The sequence below is a fragment of the Rhinopithecus bieti genome, unplaced genomic scaffold (genome assembly GCF_001698545.2).
Source record: "Rhinopithecus bieti isolate Rb0 unplaced genomic scaffold, ASM169854v2 scaffold_77291, whole genome shotgun sequence".
NCBI classification, from domain to species: Eukaryota; Metazoa; Chordata; class Mammalia; order Primates; family Cercopithecidae; genus Rhinopithecus; species Rhinopithecus bieti.
In genome coordinates this window covers 851,234-876,359 of record NW_016829743.1, presented here as the reverse complement: position 1 = coordinate 876,359, position 25,126 = coordinate 851,234, and the positions used below count along the sequence as shown (strand labels likewise).

The window sequence follows — 25,126 nt, the reverse complement described above, 5'->3', positions numbered from 1 at the left end:
ACTTAATACAAGGTGCCTGGCACCCTTGTTCAAACAGTAACTTGTACTTTTCCAGCACAGAAAGAATTTTAATCACTTGAGCCCTTGGACCCTGGATCTGATAGCCAGATCTTCTGTGGAGCAGGGTGATCTCTGGGGAGTTTGGCCCTTCTTGGAGAGGCTCATTACATTCTCCATTCAAAAACGTCTGAACCATTGCATTTTATGATTCTTCACACTGCCCACCCTACCTCCCACCTCTGTTTTCCCCATGACCTTACCCATGGAAAACTTCAAATTATTTGGCTTGACCATATGCCCAACCAGGTAGGCACTGAATTGGAGATCACCAATGGATGAGAACCCGAAGAATGATCAGAGGCAACAAGGATGCCCAATTTACCAGCCCACAGGTCATTTGGAACTTCTGTTCATGTGAGACTATTCAACCGGATCTGGATGTCGTTCACTCCCCTATATCCTTGGCTGCTTTGGAACAAAAAGGAAGCTCTGCAACTCTGAAGTTTGAAGAATTTGTATTTCAAGCCTAAACAAAGCCGTATTTAGTACTCAGTAGTAGTAATAATAACATAACAACCATACTGCCTGTATCTGTATACCATTTTAGAATTCACACATTAGAATACCTTCTCATTTGATCCTCAAACCCTTGAAAAAAAGATGTAAACTCCTATAAGAGATTTTGAGGAATATTAGGGAACAGAGAACATGCTGTAAAATTGGAGATGAATGAACATAGTTTTAATTTCAAAAAGAAAAATGAAGTACCTTTCACAAACTACAAACAAACAGGTAAGATATTGCTCCTAGGTAAGATTCTAGAATGGAATATTAAGATTATGAGTACTTGGGCAGGATGGGGGAAAGGAATTTATCAATAGGACCCAGTGTGGATTTACTAAGAACAAGTCACATCAAAATAGCCTAATTTTGGCTGAGTGTGGTGGCTCATGCCTGTAATCCCAGCACTCTGAGAGGCTGAGGCAGGAGGATCGCTTGAGGTCAGAAGTTCAAAACCATCCTGGGAAACAGCAAGACCCCATATCAGCAAAAATTTTTAAAAATTAGCTGGGTATGGTAGCACACACCTATACTCCCAGCTACTTAGAGGCTGAGGCAGGAGGATCACTTGAGCCCTGGAGATGGAGGCTGCAGTGGGTTATCACCATGCCACTACACTGTAGCCTGGACAACAGAGTGAGACTCTGTCTCAAGAATAATAATAACCTAATTTTCTTTTATGATAAGGCTACTAAATTGACAAATCGAAGAAGTGCAACAGAGAACGTGTACCTAAACTTCAGATTTTTGACAAGATTTCTCATTATGACCTGGGGATAAGATAAAGAAAAATGAAGAGAATGCTAATCTAATTCGGTGACTTTAAAAATCGGTGGTACTGGTGAGTGGACCATGATAGCCTGGAATTCATTTTCTATTGATACACCAGAGAGCTTCATCTTTGGCCTTGCCCTATTCAATATTCTTAACATGAACTTCATTCAAAACTATAGAATGCTATGGCCATCAATTATATGCCTGACAGAAAGCTGGGACAGATAGCAAATGCAAGAGCTCGGGCAGAATTAGGATCCAAAAGGAGTCAAATAAGTAGGCCAAGTCTAACAAAAATGTTAAGTGCTGGATAATGTACTTGGGTCCAAAAATTACCTGAGCAAGTTCCGGATTGAGAAGATGTGATTTAGCAAAGCAGAACAATATAAAAAAGTTAAACATATTAGCAGAAAATAATCCAATATGAGTTATGCATGTGTTTTGATTGCCAAAAAAGCAAACTAATCTTAAGCTACTTTAGTTGAACTGAAGTCTCTAGAATAAAAAAGTAGTTGATTCTACTCTACTCTGTTCATCCCACACCTGCAGTATCCAGCATCAAGGAACACTCAGGATATGAGAGGATTCAGAACCAGATCACGTAAGAAATAGTTGAAGGAAATAGGGAAGTTCATTCAGAAGAAGAGACCATCAGAAGGCTATAATGGATGTGTGCAAATATTTGGTTTGAAGGGCTGTCATGTGATCAAAGGCTTGGACTTGTTCTTTGAGCTCCAAGAGGAACAGTCAGTGAGTTCATACTGCAGGGAGAAAGATTGCAAACTGACATTATAAAGAGCATTGTAACAATCAGGAAGGCACTTTGGACAAGCACTTTGCATAGATCCTATGGTGGAGATAAAAGCTTTGGAGGGGAGATTGAAAGACTGTCTTCAAGCTTCTGTCTGTACTCATGGTGGGTCAGGATGCCTGCCTTCTCTGCCCCACTTCTACCCCTGCACTTTCTGTGGTGACATTCAGGGATCCTTAACTGGAGTCCTGGCTTTGTTTATGTTGAGGAGAGATTGTACATATCTTGGAGAATGGAAGCTCTTAGGGCCCAAGAAAAGCCTTGCTTATCATTCCCAAAATATTAGTCTATAATTCCTTCTCACTTTAAAGTTTGTAAAATGTACAGTTTGATCCTTACACCATGAGGTAGGTAGGAAAGGCACCATAGAAACTAAGGCTCAGAGAGCTTTGCCCCAAGTAGGTTAGTGGTAAAGTTGGAAAAAGAATCCAGGTCTCCCAGCTCCTGGTCCAGAACTTTTTAATTGTAGCAACTGCTTTTGTGTGCCCCAGGTTCATTCTCATGGACCTCATGCTCTCAGCAGATGCCACTACGGTACCCTGTATGTAAGACCACACAACCCAGGGTTAAGGCTCTAGACTCATGGGCACTGTAGATTTCGGCCACTGCTAGCCTCTTTGTTGCCTCTGGCTGTTGTGATTGCCACCTCCAGCTGTTGTGCCTGTGGTTGCCAGCCTTTATATCTGCCACCTCCAGCTGTTATCTGCTGCTCCCAGCTGTTGTGCCACCTCCCACAGCCAGGCAGCTTTGTTCTCTGCGGTGGCCAGAGTCAGAAGCGGATAAACAATCAGCTACACTCCACCCTTAAGCTGCCCGGGCCCCTGGGGAAGCAAGCAAGCCAAAGCTCTGGAAATCATTTGTTGTGCAGCCCACCACCCCCGGCACCCCCGCAAAATAAAACATACTGTTTCCTCTAGAGGGTGCTATTTCCCAAAACAATCCCAGCCAGCCAAATACCAGAGACAGAATTCTGAAGACCAGCCTCTGAGTGGCCAAAGAGACAGATACAGAGACATTCACCTTCTTTCTCCTCTAAGAACTGGTGATCCTTTCCCTAAAACAAAGGCCAGTCATAGCCACAGTGATGATCAGCAGGTTCCCTCAACAAGTACCACTCCCACTTACTGCTACCCCTGGAAGTTCTTCCTGGAGCTGTCATTTTTTGCCTGAGCACTCATTTATTTTACTTGAGAGTCATTTATTCTCCAGGATAATACATGGATTTATCAGGGCCTTTCTTGAGTAAGGACACTGTTGTTCTTGTGACTCTCAAGAACTTGATCTGTGGCTCCCCTTTGCTTTTTGCTACTTTGCTCCTGGGTTTCTCTTCCTCAAATACACCTCTGACTAGAAAGGATGCTTCAACCCCTCCCGGGGGCAGCAGGTGCAGGGGAAAGAGAAAAGCTGCGCCCGCAGGGAAAGTGCTTTATCTTTTTTCTCTGTAGCCTCTCAGCACAGCATTCATGATTTGGTCTCTGCCTGCTTCTGACTTTACCCCTGACAATCTTTCACAGGCCCCCTGAAGTGAAGAGCCTCACTACCTAATCCTTTCTACCTTTGGACCTGCTTCTGCACTGCCCTGCTCTGTGCCTACCTGATGATCGATGTCCTTTTCTTTGAGAACTCGACTCAAGTGTTAATTACCCCCTTTGATGCCTTCCCTGACTCTCAAAAAAAAAAAAAATTCATCTTCTCTGTCCCTCCCATCCCTGCCCCAGAATGGGTTTACTTTACTATGCTTGCTCTTGTACATATTCTTTTTTTTTTTTTTTTCTTTTTTCCAGATGGGATCTCACTGTGTCACCCAGCCTGAAGTGCAGAAGTACAGTGGTGCAATCTCGCCTCGCTGCAACCTCTGCCTCCTGGACTCAAGCAGTTCTCCCACCTCATCCTCCTGAGTAGCTGGGACTATAGGCACGGGCCACCATGCCCAGCTAATTTTTGTACTTTTAGTAGAGACGGGGTTTTGCCATGTTGCCCAGGCTGGTCTCGAACTCCTGGACTTAAGTGATCTGCCCACCTTGGCCTCCCAAAGTGCTGGGATTACAGGTGTGAGCCACCGCACCTGGCCCTCTTGCACATATTCCTATTTTGAAGCATTATAGTGTTTTGAGATGGTTTATTTATCATTGTTTACCATCTTTGTGCTCCTAATTTAATACCACTGACTCTGCCTTTCATCTCTTTCCCCAGTGCCTAGTATAGTTTGTTAAGAAATAGTAAGAGAATGACTGAAAGCCTGATCTGGACAGGCCAAGGTCCCCCTGAGGGCTGCAGTTTTATCTGCCTCACAGGAGACACCTAGTTCACACAGACCTTCAGGAGGAGCCACTTCAGAGTGCGAGGGGACCCAAGTTTACACAGGCTTTGCTAATGCTGCAGATGCTTACAATCCTGTTTTCAGAAGGTAAGAAAATAAAAGCCCAAGATATCAGTCCCTCCTCTCTTCTGGGTCAACTGCTCCATTTGCAGGGGGTTGGGGAGAGAATGAGCTTTGTAAATTGCTACAGAGCTTTGGAGTTGATTATGCTAAATTAGGTGACTAGAAAAGATGCTTCAACCCCCTCCCAGGGGCAGCAGGTGCAGGAGGAGGGGAAAAGCTGCACCCACAGGGAAAGTGCTGTCTGTTTTCTCTGTTGCAAGAGCAAGTTGAGTGGAAGGAGCTTTGGGATATGAATACTAAATGCATTCACTTCCAAATGTAAACAAATCCTTTCTTCTCCTACTTGCTGCTCTATTTTGGTTCCTAAAATAGTTAAAGGGACCATCATCCTACCCATTACCCACACTTAAAGCCAGGATCATCTCAAACTGTCTTCTTGCCTCAACTCAACATTTATCTAGTGCCATGTGCTGTGGATTTATTATTTGTGCCTCCTCCCCTTCATTCCATTGTCTTCAAGTCCTAATGCCTTGTGGCATAATCACTGCATCAGCATCCTCCTCATCTTGTGTCTCCGTTCTTTCTTTCCTCAAATCCATCCTACATTGCTCCTGGGTTTCTCTTCCTCAAATACACTTCTGATCAGGAATCAATGAACATTTATGCAGTACTTTCGAAAACACTTTCACATTTTATTTTCATGGCATTCCTATAAGATATTAAGATTATAATTCTTGTTTTATGAATGAGGAAACTGAGGCTCAGAGAGATGGTGTGACTCAGTAAACTGTGGAATTAGATTCATGCTCAGGTCCCATCTCCCAAATCCATCCACTTTTCATTTTACTATAATTGTCTTAGTTCTTTCTCTAGCTCAAAACATTTTGATGTCTTCCTATTATCTATCAAAGACAGGCCAAACCCAGGCTGGCATGTAAGGCCTTCCACAGTCTGCTTCTGAACCTGCTTTCCAGCCTTATGTCTGACCACTTCTCTGCTATGGCACACTTCTTGCTGCAAGCAAACCAACCACTCCCTGCTCCCTGCTGTGCACACTCATGCTTTCCTGCCTTCCATGATCCTGCACTTTCTTCCTGAGCTCCCCTTCCTCCTTGTCTTTACCTATCCAAGTCTTATCTTTCAGAGTCCAGTTCAAATAACCCCTCTTCCATGAAGCCTTCTCTGATTCCTACAACCTTAAGTAATGCCTCCCTTTTCTGAGTTTCCATATATGTATATCTATATCCATCTATACCTGTAATGGCACCTCTCTTAGTACATGATGCATCATTTGCATTCTACTACAAATAAGGTCATTGAAAGAAGGATCCAGCATTTTATGTGTGTGTATATATATATATACACACACACACACACACACACACATATACATATATACACACACACACATATATATCCTAAAGATTGTGTTATCCTAAAGATTAGTACAATGTATGACACATAGTAAGTGCTCAAGAAGTATTTTATGATTTTGTTAAGAGTAGGGGAGACCCCAACCCACTCCAGCCATAGCGGCCAATCTAACTAACTCCATCATCACCGGGCCAAGGAGATGTGGAAGTTCTTGTCTTAGGTAGAATGGATGGAACTTCACTCTGGTCCAGAACCTCTCACTCTGAGGACTTCTCATTCCCCCTTCTCGTTTGTATCTTCTCTTGATTTTTTAATAATGTTTTTCTTTTTTCCTTGTACACATGGAAACCCCAGATAACTAATTATCAACACTAATAAGTATGCAAAGAAACCAAATGTTTTTATCTGTATTAATGTTGCCCACCACATTCAGTTTGAGTTGTGTTTTTGTTCATTTATACAATAAACACTTTGTTGTTGTTGTTGTTGTTGTTGTTGTTGTTGTTGTTGTTAAAACTTGGTCTCACTCTGTCACCGAAGCTGGAATGCAGTGGCATGATCATGGCTCACTGCAGCCTCCACCTCCTGGGCTCAAGTGATTCTACTACCTCATCCTCCTGAGTAGCTGGGACTACAGGTGCACACCACCATGCCCCAGCTAACTTTTTTTTTTTTTTTGGTAGAGATGGGATCCCACTATGTTGCCCAGGCTTGTCTCAAACTCCTGGGCTCAAGCCATCCTCCCATCTTGGCCTCCCTAAATGCTGAGGTTACAAGCATGAGTCATCATGCCCAACCTCAGTAAACATTTTTTTTCCAGCAATTACTGGGTGCCAAATTCTAAACAAGGCAATGGAATTATGGAGATGGATCAGATGTAGATTCTTTCTGTGAAGACCTTGCAATCTAATAAAGGAGACAACTGTAAAACAGGCAGGAAGTGATAAGTGCCATAAAAAAAGGTGTCAGTGAAGTGCAAGAAGAGCTTGTGAAGGGAAAACTGACATCTAGTGCAAAGGAACAGGGTTGGGAAAAATGAGGAAATCCAGGGCTACCCAGGAAATAAGGATCCATTCATTTTGGTTGAAGCGTTGGGAGCACATGAAAGATCTTAATAGGACACACTGGGAAAGCAGTGATGTGCTCTGACCCCTCAACACCCTCCTGCTTTGTGGCCAGCCCCTGTGGGTTCCTTCATGGCCAGCTGCAGGGCCAGGGTCAGGTGCAGAACCTTGGCTTCCTCCATGGTACTCTAGCCTGCTGGTCTTGTCTTTTCTCTTCTCTTTTTTTTTTTTTTTTTTTTTTTCTTTTTTTATGGAGTCTCACTCTGTCTCCAGGCTGAAGTGCAGTGACGCAATCTCAGCTCACTGCAACCTCCACCTCCCGGGTTCAAGCGATTCTTCTGCCTCAGCCTCCTGAGTAGCTGGAATTACAGGCATGAACCACCATGCCCAGCCAGCCAGCTGGCCACCATGTTGGCCAGGATGGTCTCGATTTCTTGACATCGTGATCTACCTGCCTCGGCCTCCCAAAGTGCTGGGATTACAGGCGTGAGCTACAGCGCCCGGCCTAGCCTGCTGGTCATTCTTCCTTAGACTCACTAGATGATTTCTGTTTTTGACTGTGGAGTATTTCCTCTTGCAAATGTTCGGTTCAGGGAAATGGAAGGAGAGATGGAGGGGAACTATCATGTATTGAATGCCTTCTCTAGAGCAGCACTTCATATTTCATCTTTGCAACTCTGTAAAACAAATCTTATTATCTTTGTAGTTACTGCTGAGGAAATTAAGGTTCAGAGAGCTCAGGTGACACAACTTATCAGTAGCAGAGCTGAACTTTGTGCCTCTTTCTGGCTGGATTCCAAAGTCCTTTCCAGCATAACTTCATATTAATACTATAGTTTATTTGCCTTCAATGCGCAAACTCAACACTCAACAAGCAGACATGACACCTTAAGCATAGTAAAGGTTAGCAGGAGCCAGACAGGTATGAAAAATTCACCAGCAGTGATGCCCAGGATGTATCCAAGGGTTGGAGGTGACACCCTTCCTTCATGGCTGCTTGATCCCATTGATTCTCTCCTAGTTTTGCATGACTTGTCTTTATTCTCCCCACTTCCTTCGTGTGGACTCTCCTCCCAGCGATCTTCTCATCTCTATCAATTGTGCTTCTTTGCTTGTCCTGTCTTGTACTTCATCCTTCCTGTCACTAAAATGTCTCCCCAATCCCTGTCCTCCTTTTCACCTCCCTCTTTGCCTTTGTATTGCCTACACATCTCTCTGGCTTTCCCTTCTTTTCCTTATGTTTCTCCAGCTTCCTGTATCTCATTCTGGGAATAGTATGCTATCCATCTAATCATAACTCTTGCTTTCAAATTCTTTACCACACTTTATCCTTCTATTCTCCTTCTGTATCCCACAGCCTATTTGTCCATGTTAATAGAGACATTCTAAGCCCCAAAGCCTCCTATTCTTCTCCCTATTTCTTCCCTGTAGAAAAGAGTCTTTTGATTGAAGGATCTGGAAATGAGATCAGAAAGGGAGGCAGATTCCAGGAAGATAGGAACAGTGCCTACTATAGCTATTAACTAATCCATTTATCTTAGGTTTGAAGGTCTTACCAATCACTGTTTGGTAAAGACAAATGAATAGGTGGACAGGGACTCAGCTTGCTCTCTGTCCTACTATCTGTCCATCATGCTTAAGAACCCCAGATCCAGCTCTGTTCTTATTCCAACTTTGAGGGCTTACATAATCCTTGCAGTACTTTTCTTCCTTCCCTTCCTCTCCTATCCTTCTCCTTCCTCTTCCACGTTGGGAGAGCCCTGTATGCAGTAGAGGGGTTTTGAGCACTATGTCTCAGCACCTGAGATTAGGCTGGTCTCCACACACATACTTATCTTAGACACTTGAGCTAGGTATCTGTCCATGCCCAGCATTCTGAAGACAGAGTGAGAGATTTAGGCTCAAGGATGTGTAAAAGCTGCTCAGAACTAAGAGACAGCACTGCCTGGTGGAACATGCACTGGACTGGGAAGCAAGAAACTTGGGTGCCCATCTCAACTCTGCCACTGACTAGCTGTTACCTCAGTCAAGCCGCTCAGCCTCTCGGGTCTGTATTTCCTTCATTGTGGAATGGGGGTTGGTATTAGTTCCACATGTCTCAAACTAGGGCATGCACTAGTGTGCCAGGAGGCACTCAAAGCCATAGGACTAAATTTAGTATATTTCCTGAAGTTATCAATTTTGCTCAGATTTTGAGGGAAAATGCTATTTTAATATTATGCCAACAATATACAATGAAGTAGAATAAAAATTTTGAACGGCTTAAGACAAAAAGAGATTTCAAGGATGTCCAGTGTGTGGCCGCTTATGGCTCATCCCTGTAGCTTCTAGGGCACAAATTCCCTCTCCTCTGCTTTTCAGGACACGTTGGCGAGGTCAGTCTGGGAGGTGCTATGTTACAGGATGATTAGGTCACTTCCTGCTGTAAATCTCTATGTCCAGCCCGAGTTGCTCCCACAGCAGTCTGGTCCCACTCGTCCCCCCGGCCTCGGTGGAGAGAGCAAACAGCTACTCAGCCTCCTCTCACCAACCATATTATCTCTTTTTTGGATACCAGTTCCAACTTGAAGAGCTACCTTAGAGTCCTCCAGAAAGAGATCAGTTACTTTGGGATGAAAAAGAAGCACTTCGGGCCTTCCAAGTGTTCTTAATGAGGGTGGGGGAAGAGAAAAGGAAGGAGAAGGGTAAGAGAGGAAGGGCAGGAAGAAAAGCACTACAGGGTTATGTAAGCCCTCAAGGTTGGAAGAAGAATGGAGCTGGATTTGGGGTTCTTTTCAAACTTGATGTCTTTATTCATTAATCCCCCTCCTGTCTTGCCCCAAGGAAAATAAACAAATAGAAATGGAGCCAGATGCACACAAATCTTGAGGTGGGGAAAAAGAGGATAGTGTGTGTGTGTGTGTGTCCCAGGGCCTGACTCTCCAGCTGAATCACTGTTGACTCTGTCTCCCACTCCCTGGTCTCCTTCCCCCTTTCCCTCCCATCCTCTAGCCCCAGCCTGACACTGAGGCCCTGGCCCATGGAAGAATAGGCCTTTCTTCTCTTGTGTCAACGTTTGGAAAGTTCTCATAGTCTGATCAAAAGAAAGGATAAAAGCCTTCAAAGCATTTCCTGGGAGTCTGTAACCTCTGCAGGGCCCTTCTGACCTGCCCGTGTGTTTTCCAGTCAAGAGAGGGAGGGACAAAAGATGGGGCCACGTCAGATGTTCTCTGTTTAGACACCACCCCTGCCTGTCAGTGTGAGCTGACCAGGACCACTGCCCCTTCCTCCACCTCAGTCCCCAAGCAGTGCCTTCTGTCCCCTGCAAGAAAGGCACAGTGTTCTGTAAAGAACTGCCCACAGGGTGGCATCTTGGGGACCCCCTGTTTCCCCGGCTGGAGAAGGAGGACTTCCTGGTTCTTGTGGCAAGTGGGTGCTGCCTCTTTGATGCACCTGCCCTCTCAACCTTTCACACTACCCCTATTGCACGCCCTCCTGAGTCATCACCCCTTCCCAGTATCTGCTGCTAATCATTGTCTGGGCCAGCAAGGCTCAACAGGAGCTGGTCCTTTGTGAGGAGCTTGGCACTAGGTAGGGTTCAACTGAGGACAGAGGCTGTACCACTGTCTCCTCAGCCCCAGCTCCAGCAATCCCGGTAGCCTCCCAGCCTGGCCCCATCTGGGTCCTCACCTCAGAAGAACATCTACTAGGAGACATTAACCCATCCCTCCTCATCTCGACTGAACAGCCAGAAGAATTAGCATCAGTGCTAAGAGTCAACTGGAAGCAATGGCATCTATAGAAATAACTCTTGTTGCTATTGTTATTCCTATTGTTACCACTAAGACATGAAATGCTGAAAAGTTTCCCAAGGACACTAGGGAAAATCTCAAGAGGGTCCAAGCTAGGTTAGGGAGAGTCAGGGTGATAAACAAGAAGTCTGTTCAGGACCTCCTTCCTGTGTCAAGTCTGCCTGGATCTCCAATCAGTCATCACTTGGCCTAGGCCCTGAGATTCCCTATAGGGAGAATCCATACCCAACTTATCTCCAAAGATACTGGTTGAGGGGATCAACCTAGTTGAGGTATCAGAAGTATTTTTTCAGGCAGAGCACCTCAAGAGAGTATACCCCCACCCCTAGTCTCTGCAAAGGGGGCTGGTCAGGTTGCAGATGGGGAGTGTGGAAGTGGTGGAGGTGAAAGGGAACTCCTGCAAATTTTGAGCTTCACCAGCAATTTGCCACCCCATGCGGAAGACTGACCTCCCCACGATCAGGGGATGGGGCTCCCCAGTACCTTGGGGCCACCCTTGCCTTTGCAGTTGCCTGTCTCATAACCTCACAGCCCCTACCCCCACTCCAGCTCACTCCTTTTACTATTAGGTTGAATTCTATGAAATCGTCCATTTAATACATGGGTTCCCTATTGGCAATATCAAAGGGTTCAATGTAATAATACCTAATAACAATAAAAATAACAGTAACAATCTCCTCTGTAATATGGGGTTTTGAAATCTACAAAACACTTGCACAAATTCAGAATTACTCCATTTGCCCCCACAGCCACTCTGGGGGGCAATTAAAGCAACAGGAAGCAAGAAGCTCTCTCCAGTGTCACAGCTGAACTTCCCATCATTAAATCCAAGGGCGTCTTCTCAGCCCTTGACCCCAGCAGTCTCTGCTGCACTTGAGACTGATGACTGACTGGTCTGTTCTTAACACTCTCTTTTGGCTTTTATTGAGGTGTGGTGGGAATCCACTGATTTTATCCACCTTGGTTAGCCGTTAAGAAGCTCTGCTATTTCTAGGCTTTGTGATTTGGGGCAAATCACTTAAACGTATGGGTTTCTATTTCCCTTATCTGCAAAAAGGCCTAATAATACAGAGGTGACGGGAGAGTTCCATGTGATCATATGTGTCAGAATGCTGCATGGGTTGTGAACACTACACGTGTGCACAGTCTCACCGTTACTCTCGGACACTATGTTCTCGGGGTTCTCTCTCTACTGCTCTGTTTATTTTGGATCATCTCTCTTGCAGTAATCTCTCCTCTGCACCTTAAGTGTTGGTGTTTCTCAGGAATCCATCCACCCTTGGCTCTCATCCCTGACCACTGTCCTCCATCTTCCTCAACTGTTTCCCTGCTCCGTGGATTCCACATCACCTCTGCCCTGTGTATCCAAGTACTTACAAGCTCCCCCTATCTGGAGCATTCCAATTTTAACATGTTCAGACTCAGCGTCCTGTCTCCTCAAAAGAGTCTCTTTTGTGTTTTCCTTCTTGTTCACAGAATTACTCTCCACTAGGTGCACAAGCCTTAGAATTACCCCTGCTTTCTCTCTTCCCCCTCATCTGATTGGTAACTAGGTCCATCAATTCTGTCTTCACGACTTCTCTTCAGGTCCATTGAGGCTGCCCTAGTTCATTCACCTGAGGTGTTGCAATGGTCTCCTGGTCCTCCTGCAGCCAAACTCACTGTGCTCACCTCAGTCCTTGGCTGCCTCAGTACACACATTCTGACCCCATCGCTTGGCTTTAAATTCTTCAATGAGTTCCAACAGCTTTCGTGATGAAATTCAAACTTCTTGGCAAAATCCTTCAATGTCTGACTCCTTACTCTTCACAGCCTCCCTGGAATATTTTCCTTATGCAGCCCATATTCTAGCCACGTGGAACATAGCCTGTGCTCCACTTGTCTGTCTCCATGTCTTTGCTCAGGCAGCTCACTCTACCTACAACACCCTCTCCCTGCTCCCAGACTCCCCTCAAGACTGCTCTCTTCCCTTTCAAATCCTCTTCCTCCTTCAAGGCCCTGCCCCAATGCCCTCTCCACTGTGCAGCCTTCCCCACCTCCCAGGTAGAAAGAGTTACTCTCCCTCTATGTTCCCGGGACATTTGCCACATCATCCTTTGTTCTTCTCTAGAGAGTGTGAGCTCTTTAAAGGCACAGACTGTATCTTAGTCACCTTTGTAAGCTGTTACCTTTAAATTTAACCTAATTGGTTGGTATAGAGGAAGGAATTAGAATCCCTGGGTGATTCTGGGCTAGGAATGTCAACTATACAGCATGTAAGCCATCACTCATCACCCCACCACCCCTTAGCAGATAACACTAATTCATCGCAGTGCTTTTCTTGTGACAACCTCAGAATCATCCTCAATATGGTGATACAGAGAGCCATTTTCAATCAAATGGAGTTAGCCCAACAAATGAAACCTATTTCTTATCCTGGCATGTCTGAGTCACAAAGTTCCCTATGTATTCTTCTTTCCTGCTACTTGCCATCCTGTCTGTGTCACTTACTAGCTATGGGAACTTCAGTCAATCTCTTAATCTCTCTAAGGCTCAGCTTCCTCATCTAAGGAGGCAATAAAACCTTCCATTATGTGGTCAGGATTACATGATTTAAAGTATATGAAATCTGTAAGGCCCTTATGCAAATAAAGATATTACTATTATCCTACTTTGCAGATGAATGAAAAATATTACTGAATTAGGAAAACTAAGGTTCAGAGACATAAAGTCACTTGCTGACATTTGTTTAATGGCAAAACCAGACCCCGTGTCTCCATATCCTGTGGGCTTTTCCCTCACATTACCCCTCCACACCCCAGTGGCCTTGATGATACTCAAGTTACACCATCCCTTCTATCTCCTTTCTCCAGGTGAGTTGTGGAGTAAGATTTACTCTAGCCCCAGAATTGAAGGGGACTTCCAACCCACTATTCTTTATCCCACCTCTCTATAATTCACTAATCTCAGCCTGCCAAGAGGTGGGCAGGTGTGTGCTGAGGATGCTGAGTAGAGCCAAGTTCCTTAATTACTATCCTTCAGCCTCTCACCCTCTTGTCTGCCCCCAGCCTCAGGAGTATCAGGCAGCTGGCAGCCTTCTCAAGGCCCAGGACGACCAGGGCCCTGGAGATAAGGTTCTTGGGGTGAAGACTACTGAGTTGTCACCTGATCTACCAGAAGAGTTTGAGAAACTAGGGAGGGAATGATGAGACCTATTCCTTGGAGTCCCAGGCCCACGACAGGGTTCTCCACCTGAGAGAAGAGGGGGAGGCTGACCAGATCCCAGCTGAATTGCCCTTCTCTGTACACTTTCCTGTCTTTGAACTTGAAGTGGTGTTGGCTGGAAATGAGGGGTGGCTTGGACCTAGTTGGTGGAGGGCCCAAGAGGTAGTGGCGGGTAGGGGAGGCAGAAGAGCTACTCCCCATTGTGAGAGCACCCCCAGAGCCGGCTCCTGTAGAGGTTTTTTCATCAGCTCCACACCTTCCAGGAAGGACCATCCCCATCTTCCCAAACAGAGAACCTTTTCTGGACTGCTTCTTAATCTGTATTTTGTTCATCTTTTATCCTTCTCAGTGCCTGCTATTTCTTGACTTAAAAGAGCCTGTAGGATTGATGTTCTACATAACTTTTCCTCCTTCAGGCCCCCTTTTCCATGTGCTACCCACTTCATCCTTCGGAAGTCCTTCCTCTGAGCTTCCCATTGAAGTTTCAACGTTTGGACACTTGGGGGCACTGAGTCAGCCTCCTTGGCAGTCTTCTCTCTAGTTTCCCTAGCTCTTCTCTGCAGGCTGCACTCAGCCCCACCCTGTCAACACTCTCCCTACTCTCTACAATGAGAGGGGCAGATGGGGAAACTGAGGCCCACAGTGGGCGTCCTTAGTAGGAGTGCCTCAGAGATAGAAATCTAGAGTCTTTTGTGGAAGGTACATCTCTCTCTAGTGGTGGGAAAGGACAGAGGCAGAAAACTTCAGGCCTAAGCCAAAACTTGTCCAGAGGCAGACAACTCTGAACTTAAAGCTTCTCCCTGCACTGGCCAGGTCGTCCTAGGGAAGCCCAATGCTTCCTTGTGCTTGTGTGACCAAGGACAAGAGAAATTAGTCTTGGGAGAAAGGATGAACGAGAAGTAGTAAAAAGAGGAGAGGAAGTGGAGGGACCCTATCTCTGAAGCCCTTAGAATTACAGGTGGAACAGAGTCCTATATGACCTCCCTAGCATCAGTGTTATCTATCTGTACGCCCCCACTTCACGCATGCACCATGTCCCCAGCCATACGAAACCTCTCAGTTCTTGAACAGACCAAGCTTTATTTTTAGCAAATAATGGGGCCTCTTTCATGGAACACTGTTCCTCTCCCACTTTGCTTAATTTCTCCTCCCCTTTAGGCCTCAGCTTAGATGTCACTTTCTCTGGAAAGCCTTTCTGGATGCCCCCACCCGCAACGTGGGCTGCCATCCCCTGTGTTCCCACAGCACCATGAACTTCCTACCTCAGGCTTTACAGTGCACCAGGCATCGTGCTGGGTGCTCCATGCCGTGCTTCATCCTAGCCTCCCTAGGAGGGCAATAGCATTGCCCTTAGATGAACAGGTGGAAACTAGACTTACACGGGTTAACTAACTTGCCCAGGAGGACTGCTCATAAGGAGTGCACTGCAAGTCGAACCCAGGCCTGCTTAAACCTGCTTAAAGTCTGGGCTTCTCAACTTGCCACTGGACTGTGTCACAGAGTGTTCATGCTGGGAAGCCCTCTGTGGTCATCACATATAATCCCCACATTTTACTAAAGAGGAAGGCAAGGCCTAGAAAAGCTGGGTAACTTTCCCAAGATCACACTGCTAGCTGGTAGCTCATGTTATTTTACATCAGAATCACAGCAACTACCCTGGCCTTCTTCTTCATCTCAACTTCTGTTTTCCTACAAGATCCTTTTCCTCACCCTGGGGTCCCAAAGTGCCAGCTTCTGTGGAGCCAGCCTTGGATCACTACCCACAGAAGCTCTTCCCCAGCCAAACCAGCCACACCCCATTATCTTCAATCTGGCCCTCCCACCTAGTAGGTCTCAAGGTCTCTCTCATCCCTGCAGTAGCTGGCCCAACAAGAAGAGTTGGAATAAGCCGCAAATAGTGAGGTCCACAAGGAGGAGGCATTCAGTGATGCTCTTACTGGGCTCTGTGGAAATGATCAAGGGATTCCTTTGAGGCCACTGGAAACCCCATGGGGGCTCTGAGCGTCATTGGAACTATCTTCCAGGCCACGCAAGCTTTGTTCAGTAGGTGACTAAAGGGGGACTTTTCCTTCTCATCAGGGCAATGAGTTATCCACCTCTTTCTATCCCTCCCCTTATGCCCAGGGAATTCTTCCAATTAAGTCAAAATTTACCTGTTGGTATCTGAGCAATTTCTTCTTATTTGTACCCTTGATGGAGCTGGAGACCCAGAGGTACTCTGTATCTGTCATTCATATTCAGAGAATTGAGCCTCTTTCCCTGACAGGTGTCCTCTCAGCTCCCTTTCCTTCTTGGGGCTCCTGTTTCCTGCATGAAGAGCAGCCTCTGACCCTCACTCAGAGAAGTCTAGGGAGCTCACCACCACTCTGGGAGGCAATCTTTCAACTTTTTACTTATTCCTTATTCACATTCCTCCCTTAAGAAGGAGGATGGGGTAGGGATGGCATGAGGACGCTGACTAGATACAGAACTAGATTCAGAGATGAGTGTCTCACTGTCCTCTGTCTCATGTAGTAACTAACTGCCCGAGCACAGCAGGGAAAGCTGAAGTTATACATTGGGAAGTTCTCTTTCTCCAGCAGGAAATATTTGGAGGCAAAAGAATCATGCCAGAGTATAAGGGCTGGGGGAGGCATGTTCCTGCACAAAGGAAGACAGATGGATGAGGCAGCTTAAGGAGAATCCAGTAGCCAGAGGGGAAGCATTCTAGATGAGGGGAAGGGAGAAGGATAGAAGGGCCCTGAGGTTCTTCCATACAATTGTGATGTGAGGAAACATCATGGAGATTAGCACTCAATAATATTTGCTGATGACCAAACCAATATCAGCTTACTTCTCTATCTAACAGAGTTTCTGCAACCATGACCCCATCCACCCTCCCAGGCCCCAGCACACCACTGTGCAGTCAGCCCTCAAGTCTCTGGGACCCCAATGGGCCTTCCTGTCTTCCCTTTTTAGGGCATCTGCCCCCGACTGCTAGAAGATGCTCTGGACCAGAATAGCAGGTGAGCCATAGATACAGCCTACAGATTCTTGTGCAGACATAGGATAACAACTGGGAAGGCCAGTGCTAGGCAGCATGAAGGACTTATAATTGATAGAAATCCCCAACTCCAAACCCTAGCTAAGAAGGCTGTGGGGTTACTTTCTAGTGATCCAGAGTTCGTAGCAGAAGTGGGGCCGGTAGGAGGGTGGGAAGTGAAAGGAGGTAGGCTCACTCTGCCTAGGGGTAGTGCAAAGGTCAAGGTGACTTTCGGAGGTTCTTTCTAGACCCAGAAGCCCACTTAAAGCTCCTAGACCCGTTCTCACCACCCCTTCCCCTCGCCATGCCCCCACTCCTTCCCAAAAAAGGTGGCTAAAAGAAAGCTCTGTTGGAATTGTAGATAGGGTTGGGGGTGGGGTCATCTGAGCAAAACCAAGAGACAAATACTTGGGGGAAAAAAACACAAAAAAGCTAGAGGCGAGAGACCTCCATTCTAGTCCCAGCCTTGCCACCAGCTGCGTGGACACCATCATCTCACCTCTCAGAGCCTTTCTGGGAAAATGATAACTGTTCCATCTACCTCCCAGGGCCAGGAAGGGCTAGGAAATACCTATGTGCCCTGGGCAAAGGCAAAGACAGACACACTGGACCTGTGCCAGCGAGGCCAGGTGGGGCTTTCGTTATTCACACAGAGCTCAGTCCAGGATACTTGACTCTGCTCTGGGGTAGGGGGCCTGCCCACCTGACTGTCTCCATGGTTGGAGCAGGAATGGGAGCCATGCTTAGAGTGCAGCAGAGGCTGTGTCCATGGTTAACGTATAAGCAGGTGCGGTCTGGGGCAGCAGGACATTTTCAGCCCCAGGGCCACATTCTTAAGGTCACAACAAGTGCAAACTTGTTATAACCTGTGTCAGGGCAGCAGAGGGCAGCAAGGTCATGGGGGGAAGGGACAGGGTGCTGAGATGCCTGCGGCCGTGGAGGGGTGCAAAAGGGAAGAGGGTGGGGTGGGGGGAGGGTGGGTGTGCAGGTGCATATGCCAGGGGGTGGTGGTGTGGACGTGCAGTCTGTGTGCTGGGCTCAGTGTGTTTTGTCTGGGCACATCCGTTTGGGTGTGTGTTGGGAGCCGTGTGTGGGGCCGCAGAGATGAGTGTATGCCTGTGTGTCTCTGCATATATGAGCCTTGGGGAGTCCTGTGGTGGGAGGAGGAGAAGTGGCAGCCACAGGCCCAGGCTGGGCATATGGAACCAAGGAGTGGGCAGGCTCTGAGCGCCCCTTCCCCTTCTCAGGCCTCACAGAACCTGCATTCCAACTCCCCCACAGACTGCCCCTGCCCCTGTGAGCCTAGGGCCTCTCCCCTCTGTGTGCCCTCTGCAGCCTGCCCTGTCAAATGCCCATCTCCCCAGCCTGCCCAGAGAGTGGGGGGGTTGCCTCCTGCCCATCCCGCCTGGCCCAGGGCCCACTCCCCCGTGCTCTCTGGGCCCTCCGGACACTGAGGCAAAGGGGGGGTGGTGGGGGAGGCTCTGAAAGCAGGTGACTGTTTGGGGGAACTAGGGGACAGAGCCCCCATTGTGCCCGCCCCGGAGCCGCCTCAATGGAGCTCCCTGGCACAAAGGGGCTTTGACAATGGGCAGGACATTAGTATGCAGAGCCAGCCCCTCAGCCCTCTCCCTGTCCCACAGCCCAGGGGCGGGAGCTGGGGGACTGCTGGTAGAGGGTGAGGGGGGCCCAGGACTGAGACTGAGGAGATCTTGGCCCACAGGGGCTCCCCTGGGGGCACTGCCCAGGAGACAGGGGAGGAGACTAGACTAGGGCCTCCAAACCTGCCACTCGCCAGAAAGGACTTTCCAAATGGAAAAAGCCACAGGGACTGGTAGGAGTGGAGGGGGAGGGGCTGCGGGACGCCAGGCCCCTTGGTCCCAGGCTGGACTCTAGAAAGAAGTGGGTGGGCAGTCTGAGTCCTCCCACGTTTTACCTCAGTTTCACCATCTATGCAAAGGAATTGTGTGGGCAGGAGAAGAAAAACAGAGTAATACATAGCAAGTTCTCCAACCCCAGCAGAAAGGGCATGTGCTCAGGGTTTGGGATCTTTGGGGTTCTACTTACTTGGGGTGCCACCTTCTTTGAGATCTCCATCTGCTGTGGTTCTGGAGGCTGAAGAAGCTACTACAGGGGAAGCAGGGGTTAGGGACAAGAGTCACCTCCCACCTGTGCTCTTCCAGGGAATTCAGCCTGAACTAATGAAGGTGGAGCTGGAAGCCCAGCTCAGGGGAATTTGGCTGAAGGACCAATGAGCCAAGACTAGCTCTTCCCAGTATGTGTCTATCTCCCCATCTGCCTCCTCCTGTTCCATAGTCTGTGGGGAGAGGCTTCCCTTCTCCTGCCCAGGGAACCCCAGCAGGCACCCCTATCCTCATTAATGCCCTTAGCACCACCAACTGCCTTTTTCAAGGCACCATGTTGTGCCTTGTGGGGCTTCAGCACAAAGGGCAGGGCCAGAAGGCGCGATCTGGGGAGAGACTCCTGGGCCTTGGGTGGTGGGACAGCTGAGAGGAGGGCAGTGAGCGGAACTGAGCACCTCATGAAAAGCAGGGTTGCCCAGTCACAGACTTCCTACGAGCCCCAGGAAGAGAAGGCCGGGGGCACTTTGCAGAACTGCTCCCCACAAGGAAAGACACAACAATCTCTGGGCTTGAGAATGTCTTCCTGGCTTTCTTTCTCCTCTTTTCAGTTGCTGTCAGTGTCGGAAGTTCTCCCTGCTATCTGCCCTCAAGGCTTCCCACTGTACTGCCCTGGTCCTGGGCTCACCTGAGATTGCTGGGAAAAGAAAGGTAAGGTCTGCTTCCTTCCCCGTCTCAGGACCCTACTCCTCCACTCTCCACAAAAATATTCTGGTGGGGAGAGCAGAGATAGAGCTAGGCCTTAGAACTCCTGGGTTCAGGGCCCAGCAACCCTGTCGACCCCCTCTGGGAACTTGCACAAGTCGCTCTCTGGGCTGAGCTCGTATGTGTAGCATTGGATGGATCTCCTCTGCGGCTCCCTGTCTTCAGGACAATGCGCAGTGGATTCAGGGGTAAGACTCCGGAATGTAATGACATCTCACATCATTGAGCACTATACTGAGCCCTTTCCTATTAGGTCATTTAATTCTCAACAACTCTAAAAGTGGGTGCTTTTTAAAGCCCCATTTTACAGATGAGAAAACTGAAGCATAGAGATATTAATAATTTGCCCAAGGCCACGTAGCTGGTGAGTAGTAGAAGAGAGGTAGAACTTACATGATGAACCACTACCCCATACTACCTCCCTAGTGAGAACATTCAAAAGACCATGGCAGCTGAAGGAAATCAGCTAGGACATTCCAATTGGCCCAGGTTTTTGAAACTGTTTTCTGAGGTTCCTCTAGACTAGCAGTTCTCAAAGTATGCTCCCTGGACCCTTTCGGAGGGTTCCTGAGGGTTCCTGAGACCCTCCTGGAGGCTCTACAAAGTCAAACCTGTCTTCATAATAATGCTAACAATACAGTATTTGCCCTTTTCACTTTCATTATTTCATAGTGTTCAGCAGAGTTTTCCAGAAGCTACATGACATATGATATTGCAACATACTAAATGCAGAAGCAGATGAGAAACCAACTGTCTTTGATTAAGCCAAACATTTAAAAAGATTTGTGAAAATATAAGACAATGTCACTCTTCTTATTAATTTTTTGTGTGTTTACTTTGGAAAATACAGCTGTTTTCATTAAAATACATCATTTTGTTAACATGCAATAGTTAATAATTATTTCATGTGTCCCAGTGTTCATTTCTAACAGTACATATTCATAAATAGAACCCACACAAACCAAAGCTCTTTGGAGTCTTCAGTAATTTTTTAGAATGTAAAGTGGTCCTGAAGTCAAAAAGTTTAAGAACCAGTGCTCTAGACTCTAACACACTCACCCTCCCCTCTTACCAGTTGCCCATATCTTTTTTATCACAGGGTCAACCGGGAAGTTTAGACGTGTGGAGAAGGAGTGTGCCTGGCTCTACCAGTTGGAACTGGGATCAGAGGTGGAGCTGAGGAGGCTGGTCCAGGGAGAATGCCACACTAAGAGGTCAGACCTATACCCCACTTGGGAGGTGACCCCCACATGTCTCCCACCTTGCAAGCCCCTGCCCAGAGGCATGCTCAGGACAATGGGGCTGCCTCAGACTAGACTCTGAACCTTTATCCCCCTTTTTCACTCCAGACACTGCTGCTGACAAGCCCAGCATCGGGCTGGAGTCAGAGCGCCCTGGCAAGGGGAGAAAGGCTCTCTGGGGCCTACATACCTGCATTTGTGTGGGGGGGTGGGTGGAACAACAATGCTTAGAAGACTATAAATTGGGTGTTCTAAGGCTTGTAATCTTAGGGTGAAGCCTTGTCTACAGGATGGGGTTGTTGGTAGGAGAGGGGTTTCTCTTGAGGTCTCCTATAGAATTAGGCAGTAGGATCCTATACACAACCTGCTGCAGGACGCTCACATAACCCTCCAAAGTCAGGCTCCTCCCCCAAGAATAAGCAATCAGAAGAAATGTGTCCTACTTAGAGTCAAACTGGACAGTAGCTACTTTGTATCTTAGGAGCCAGGCCCTTTGGTGGGTGCCAGAGGGTCCAGAGAGAGAAGAGATGCTTTTGCCAATCTGACAGAGACACAGACCCTACCCTAGAGGAAACCCCGGCTAATGAGGGAGACAAGATGTCTCCTCCAACATCGCCATGCATGGGGAACCCTGGGCCGAGTCGCAGATGCAAGTGACAAGCAAGATGGCAGAGCAGAGAGGGAAACAGGAGACTAGAGGTCTGCAGGAGGGGTGAGACTTGGAATAGCCTTTGTGAGGGCCCAGAGTGCGGGGAGGAGCATGGCTCAGAGACTGCCTGGGATATGCTCCCCAGGAACAGGGTCTGAAAAGTGCAGTTCACAAGATGTGGGGCTGGAGGGGATGGGAGAAAGGCATAAAGTCTCTTGAAGACTGTGATTGGGAAATTTTTATCCAATGCCAATGGATGTGTCTGGGTAGGGAAAAGACAAGATAAAACTGATGCTTCATGATGACAATTCCAGTGATAATTTCATTATAGGGTACAGGGAAGGAATCGAGGAGAGAGGGGACTGGAGTCAGAGAGATCATTAAGGAGGCTGCTGTGGGCATCCAGGCTGATGAGATGAACAGGCCAATCAGGAGATACAAGAAGAGGAGGGCATATAAATCTGAGATAAGTTGTGGGGGCAAACCTGGGCTGGGAGAGGGAGAGGCAGGATGAAGAAGAAAAGAGTGATAGGCAGGGCCATGGGAGTAGGAATGAGATGTGGGGGTTGTCTTTGACCAACGGAAGTCTTTGACTGAAAGAGAAGTTGCTGAGAATGGGAAAAGAGACTATTTGGTGAAAGCTCAACAGCTCAGTTCTCATTTATTGAATCTGAAGACAGGACATCTGCTTGGCAAAAACTTGTGGAAAACAGGGGCTGTCAGTGTGGAGACCCCACCTCAAGCAAGGCCCAGCCTATTGGAATCAAGGGAGGAACTTCATCTTAAACTACTTGATACTTCTTCTACCTTCCCAAACTTCAGAAGGGTGGGATGAAAAAACCTAGTACAGAATCTCAAAACAAAACCAAACCCACAATGAAGGGCTGGGACAAAGCCTAGGAACCAGGAAAGATGACAGAGTAGAAAACGTTAGAGTGGTGGGAGAAACGTAATGGCCCACAACTCCACTTTTTACAGACTAAGGACCATTCCAAGCCCTTTATAATAGTCACTGTGCATCCTCACAGCAGTTATGAGCCCTATTGTGAGGATGAGACTTCTTTAGCTACTAAGTGGTAAACTAGGACTGAATCCCACAAAGTCAGACTCCAAGGCCGTGCTCTTAACCATAGTGCCTGCTGTCTCTCAGAGCGGAAAGTAACCCTGGAACAGCAAGAGAGAGGTGCAACAGTCACCCAGGAGAGGCCCCTGACAGTTGTCACAATAATCCCTGTGCTCTGAGCTCCATCACTCCTCTCGGAAGCTTTAAGGATGGCTTCTTTGTTTGGGGATTTAGTTGGTGGTTTTTGTTTTGGTTTGGTTTAATTTTTTGGTCCAGAAAGTGGTCTCTCTTTCTTTCCCAGTCTCCATTTCAAATGTCTTTCCTTTTCTGGGATGTGCTTCCTGAGATCTAACCTAAGTCCTTCCAGCTACAGCCACAATCCTTTCCCCAAGTCTTCTGCCATCGGAAAAGTTGCACAATGGCCACGTATTCTCTTTCTGTGCTGCACCTTGTTGGAGGCTGGAGGTCTGATTCAGTTCTCTCTAGCTCCTGCTTCTCCAACCTCCTTCTCCATGCCACAAAGTTCTGTTCTTACTTCTCTCTCACATTCCAGAGCCAGTCCCTCCCTTCCCCCACTACCTCAAATCCAGGCTTCAAGCTGGCAGACACCCACGGGAGGGCATTTCCCACAATCCCTTTCTCTTTGCCCTTTCAAGGTTCTGATGGGGGAGGGGAGGAAGAGGGGCCACCAGATGCACTCTCTCCATAAAGAATGGTGGCAAACATGTAGGCTAAACTCAGATGAGGGAAGAAAAGCATTGAACTCAGCCTGCCAGAGAGTCTGAGGTGACATGGCAAACTCTCATTCCCAGGAGCTGCCCAGCCAACCACCATTGGGTGCTAGAACACTTAGATTTTAAATCTCCCTTTCCTCTCCAATCTTTCTGTAGTTTCTTCTCAATGATGTGCCTTGGCTGATTCCTTCTCTGCCCCCTTCCAGGGCCCCACTGCTATCCTGGACAGTTTGGCCTCAGCCTGGACAGTAGCACTGACCAGTCAGGCAAGAGAAGAATCTAGGCCGAGGAAGGGAGGGAGAGTGGAGGTTTTTTTCTTCCGCCCTAAATAACCTGTGGCAGGAAAGTTTAGGGACTCCATTGCCCAGTGTCTCTTTTCCTCCTGACCAATGGCAGGAGGCTCAGCCTATCTTTCCATCTTGTGTGCAGAAACCAAGCATTTTACTAGGAGGCTCAGGAGTATCCTTTGAGGAAACAGATCTTTCTGCATGACCCACCCGCTAGAGCTTTAAACGCCCATCCCACCAATCACAGAATGATTCCAGAGGACTTCATCTGAGCCCACTGTGATCCAAGTGTCCCAGCCTCTCTGGTCCCTAGGAAGGTCAAGGGAAGGAAGCTCCCTGGGTCCTCTGCCAGTCACTTCCTTGTAGCTCACGCCAACCAAGCTGGAGCTGTAAATGAGCTTACGCACAGTGATGCAGGTGGGAGGGAGCTAGAATGTGGTTCAATGGGGCACATGGAGGAGGTGGGGGATACCAACGTGCAGATCACTAATCCCCTAACACAAACATATGCACCCATAGACTGGATGTGGGTCAGATTTTTTTTTCCTCAGGGTAAGGGATAGCAGAGGGGTTCTGCATTAGAGCCACAGAGGGACTGGAACCATAACCCTGCTACCCCTGCCACTCCCACTCCCCACCCACCCTCCATCAGTGGAGTCATTGCCATTTGATATCCGCTGAGACAACTTGGCTGCTCAGGCTCTGGGTGGGGGGTGGGGGGATGGCTCGGAAAACAGCAGCTCCTTTCAGGACCCAGGTTGGCAAGGGCTTTGGAAGGCTGGACTGGCCCAGATCACCCCCCAACGCACTCTCCCTCCCTTCCTCCCTTGCCACCACCACCAAAGGACTTGGGGGAGGCAGTGGGGAAAGGAGTTGGCACTGCCTGGGCCATGCCTATTGCCTCTGCAATCCAGCCCTGGACCCTCTCCCTGGCATGATGCCTTCCGTCCCCCTCCTCCCTCATTTCTTCCTCCCTGAAGAACCAGTTATGAGTCAGGATGCCTGGTTCCTTACAAACTTGGTCCCCATACCCAGTCTACCCCCAGAGAAATGTACAAGCCCTACCACTTGGCACAGGATGGTACCCACCATCATGCCAGGAATATGTTCAAAAATCCTTGGAGATTAGGGAGAGAGTTTCAGGATGAAACTAAATTGAACTCAGTGGTGGCTGCTCACCCCTCCTGGGGCTGATTTCATGACAACCACTCCAGGCCCTCCTCAGCACCCTTAAACAAGGCCATCTCTCACACGGGGGCCCTAAATCTCCTGTCATTATCTCCCTCCCACCCAGACAGCCTAAAGCAATCCCAGTGGGGAGAAAA

The 25,126-nt window shown here is 47.8% G+C and overlaps 1 protein-coding gene across 2 annotated transcripts in view; it reads right to left on the bottom strand.

The window, feature by feature from the left end:
• Positions 1-25,126, bottom strand: part of KCNJ10 (potassium inwardly rectifying channel subfamily J member 10) — a 32,753-nt gene that overhangs the window by 6,334 nt on the left and 1,293 nt on the right. The gene's annotated exons all lie outside the window — the stretch shown is intronic.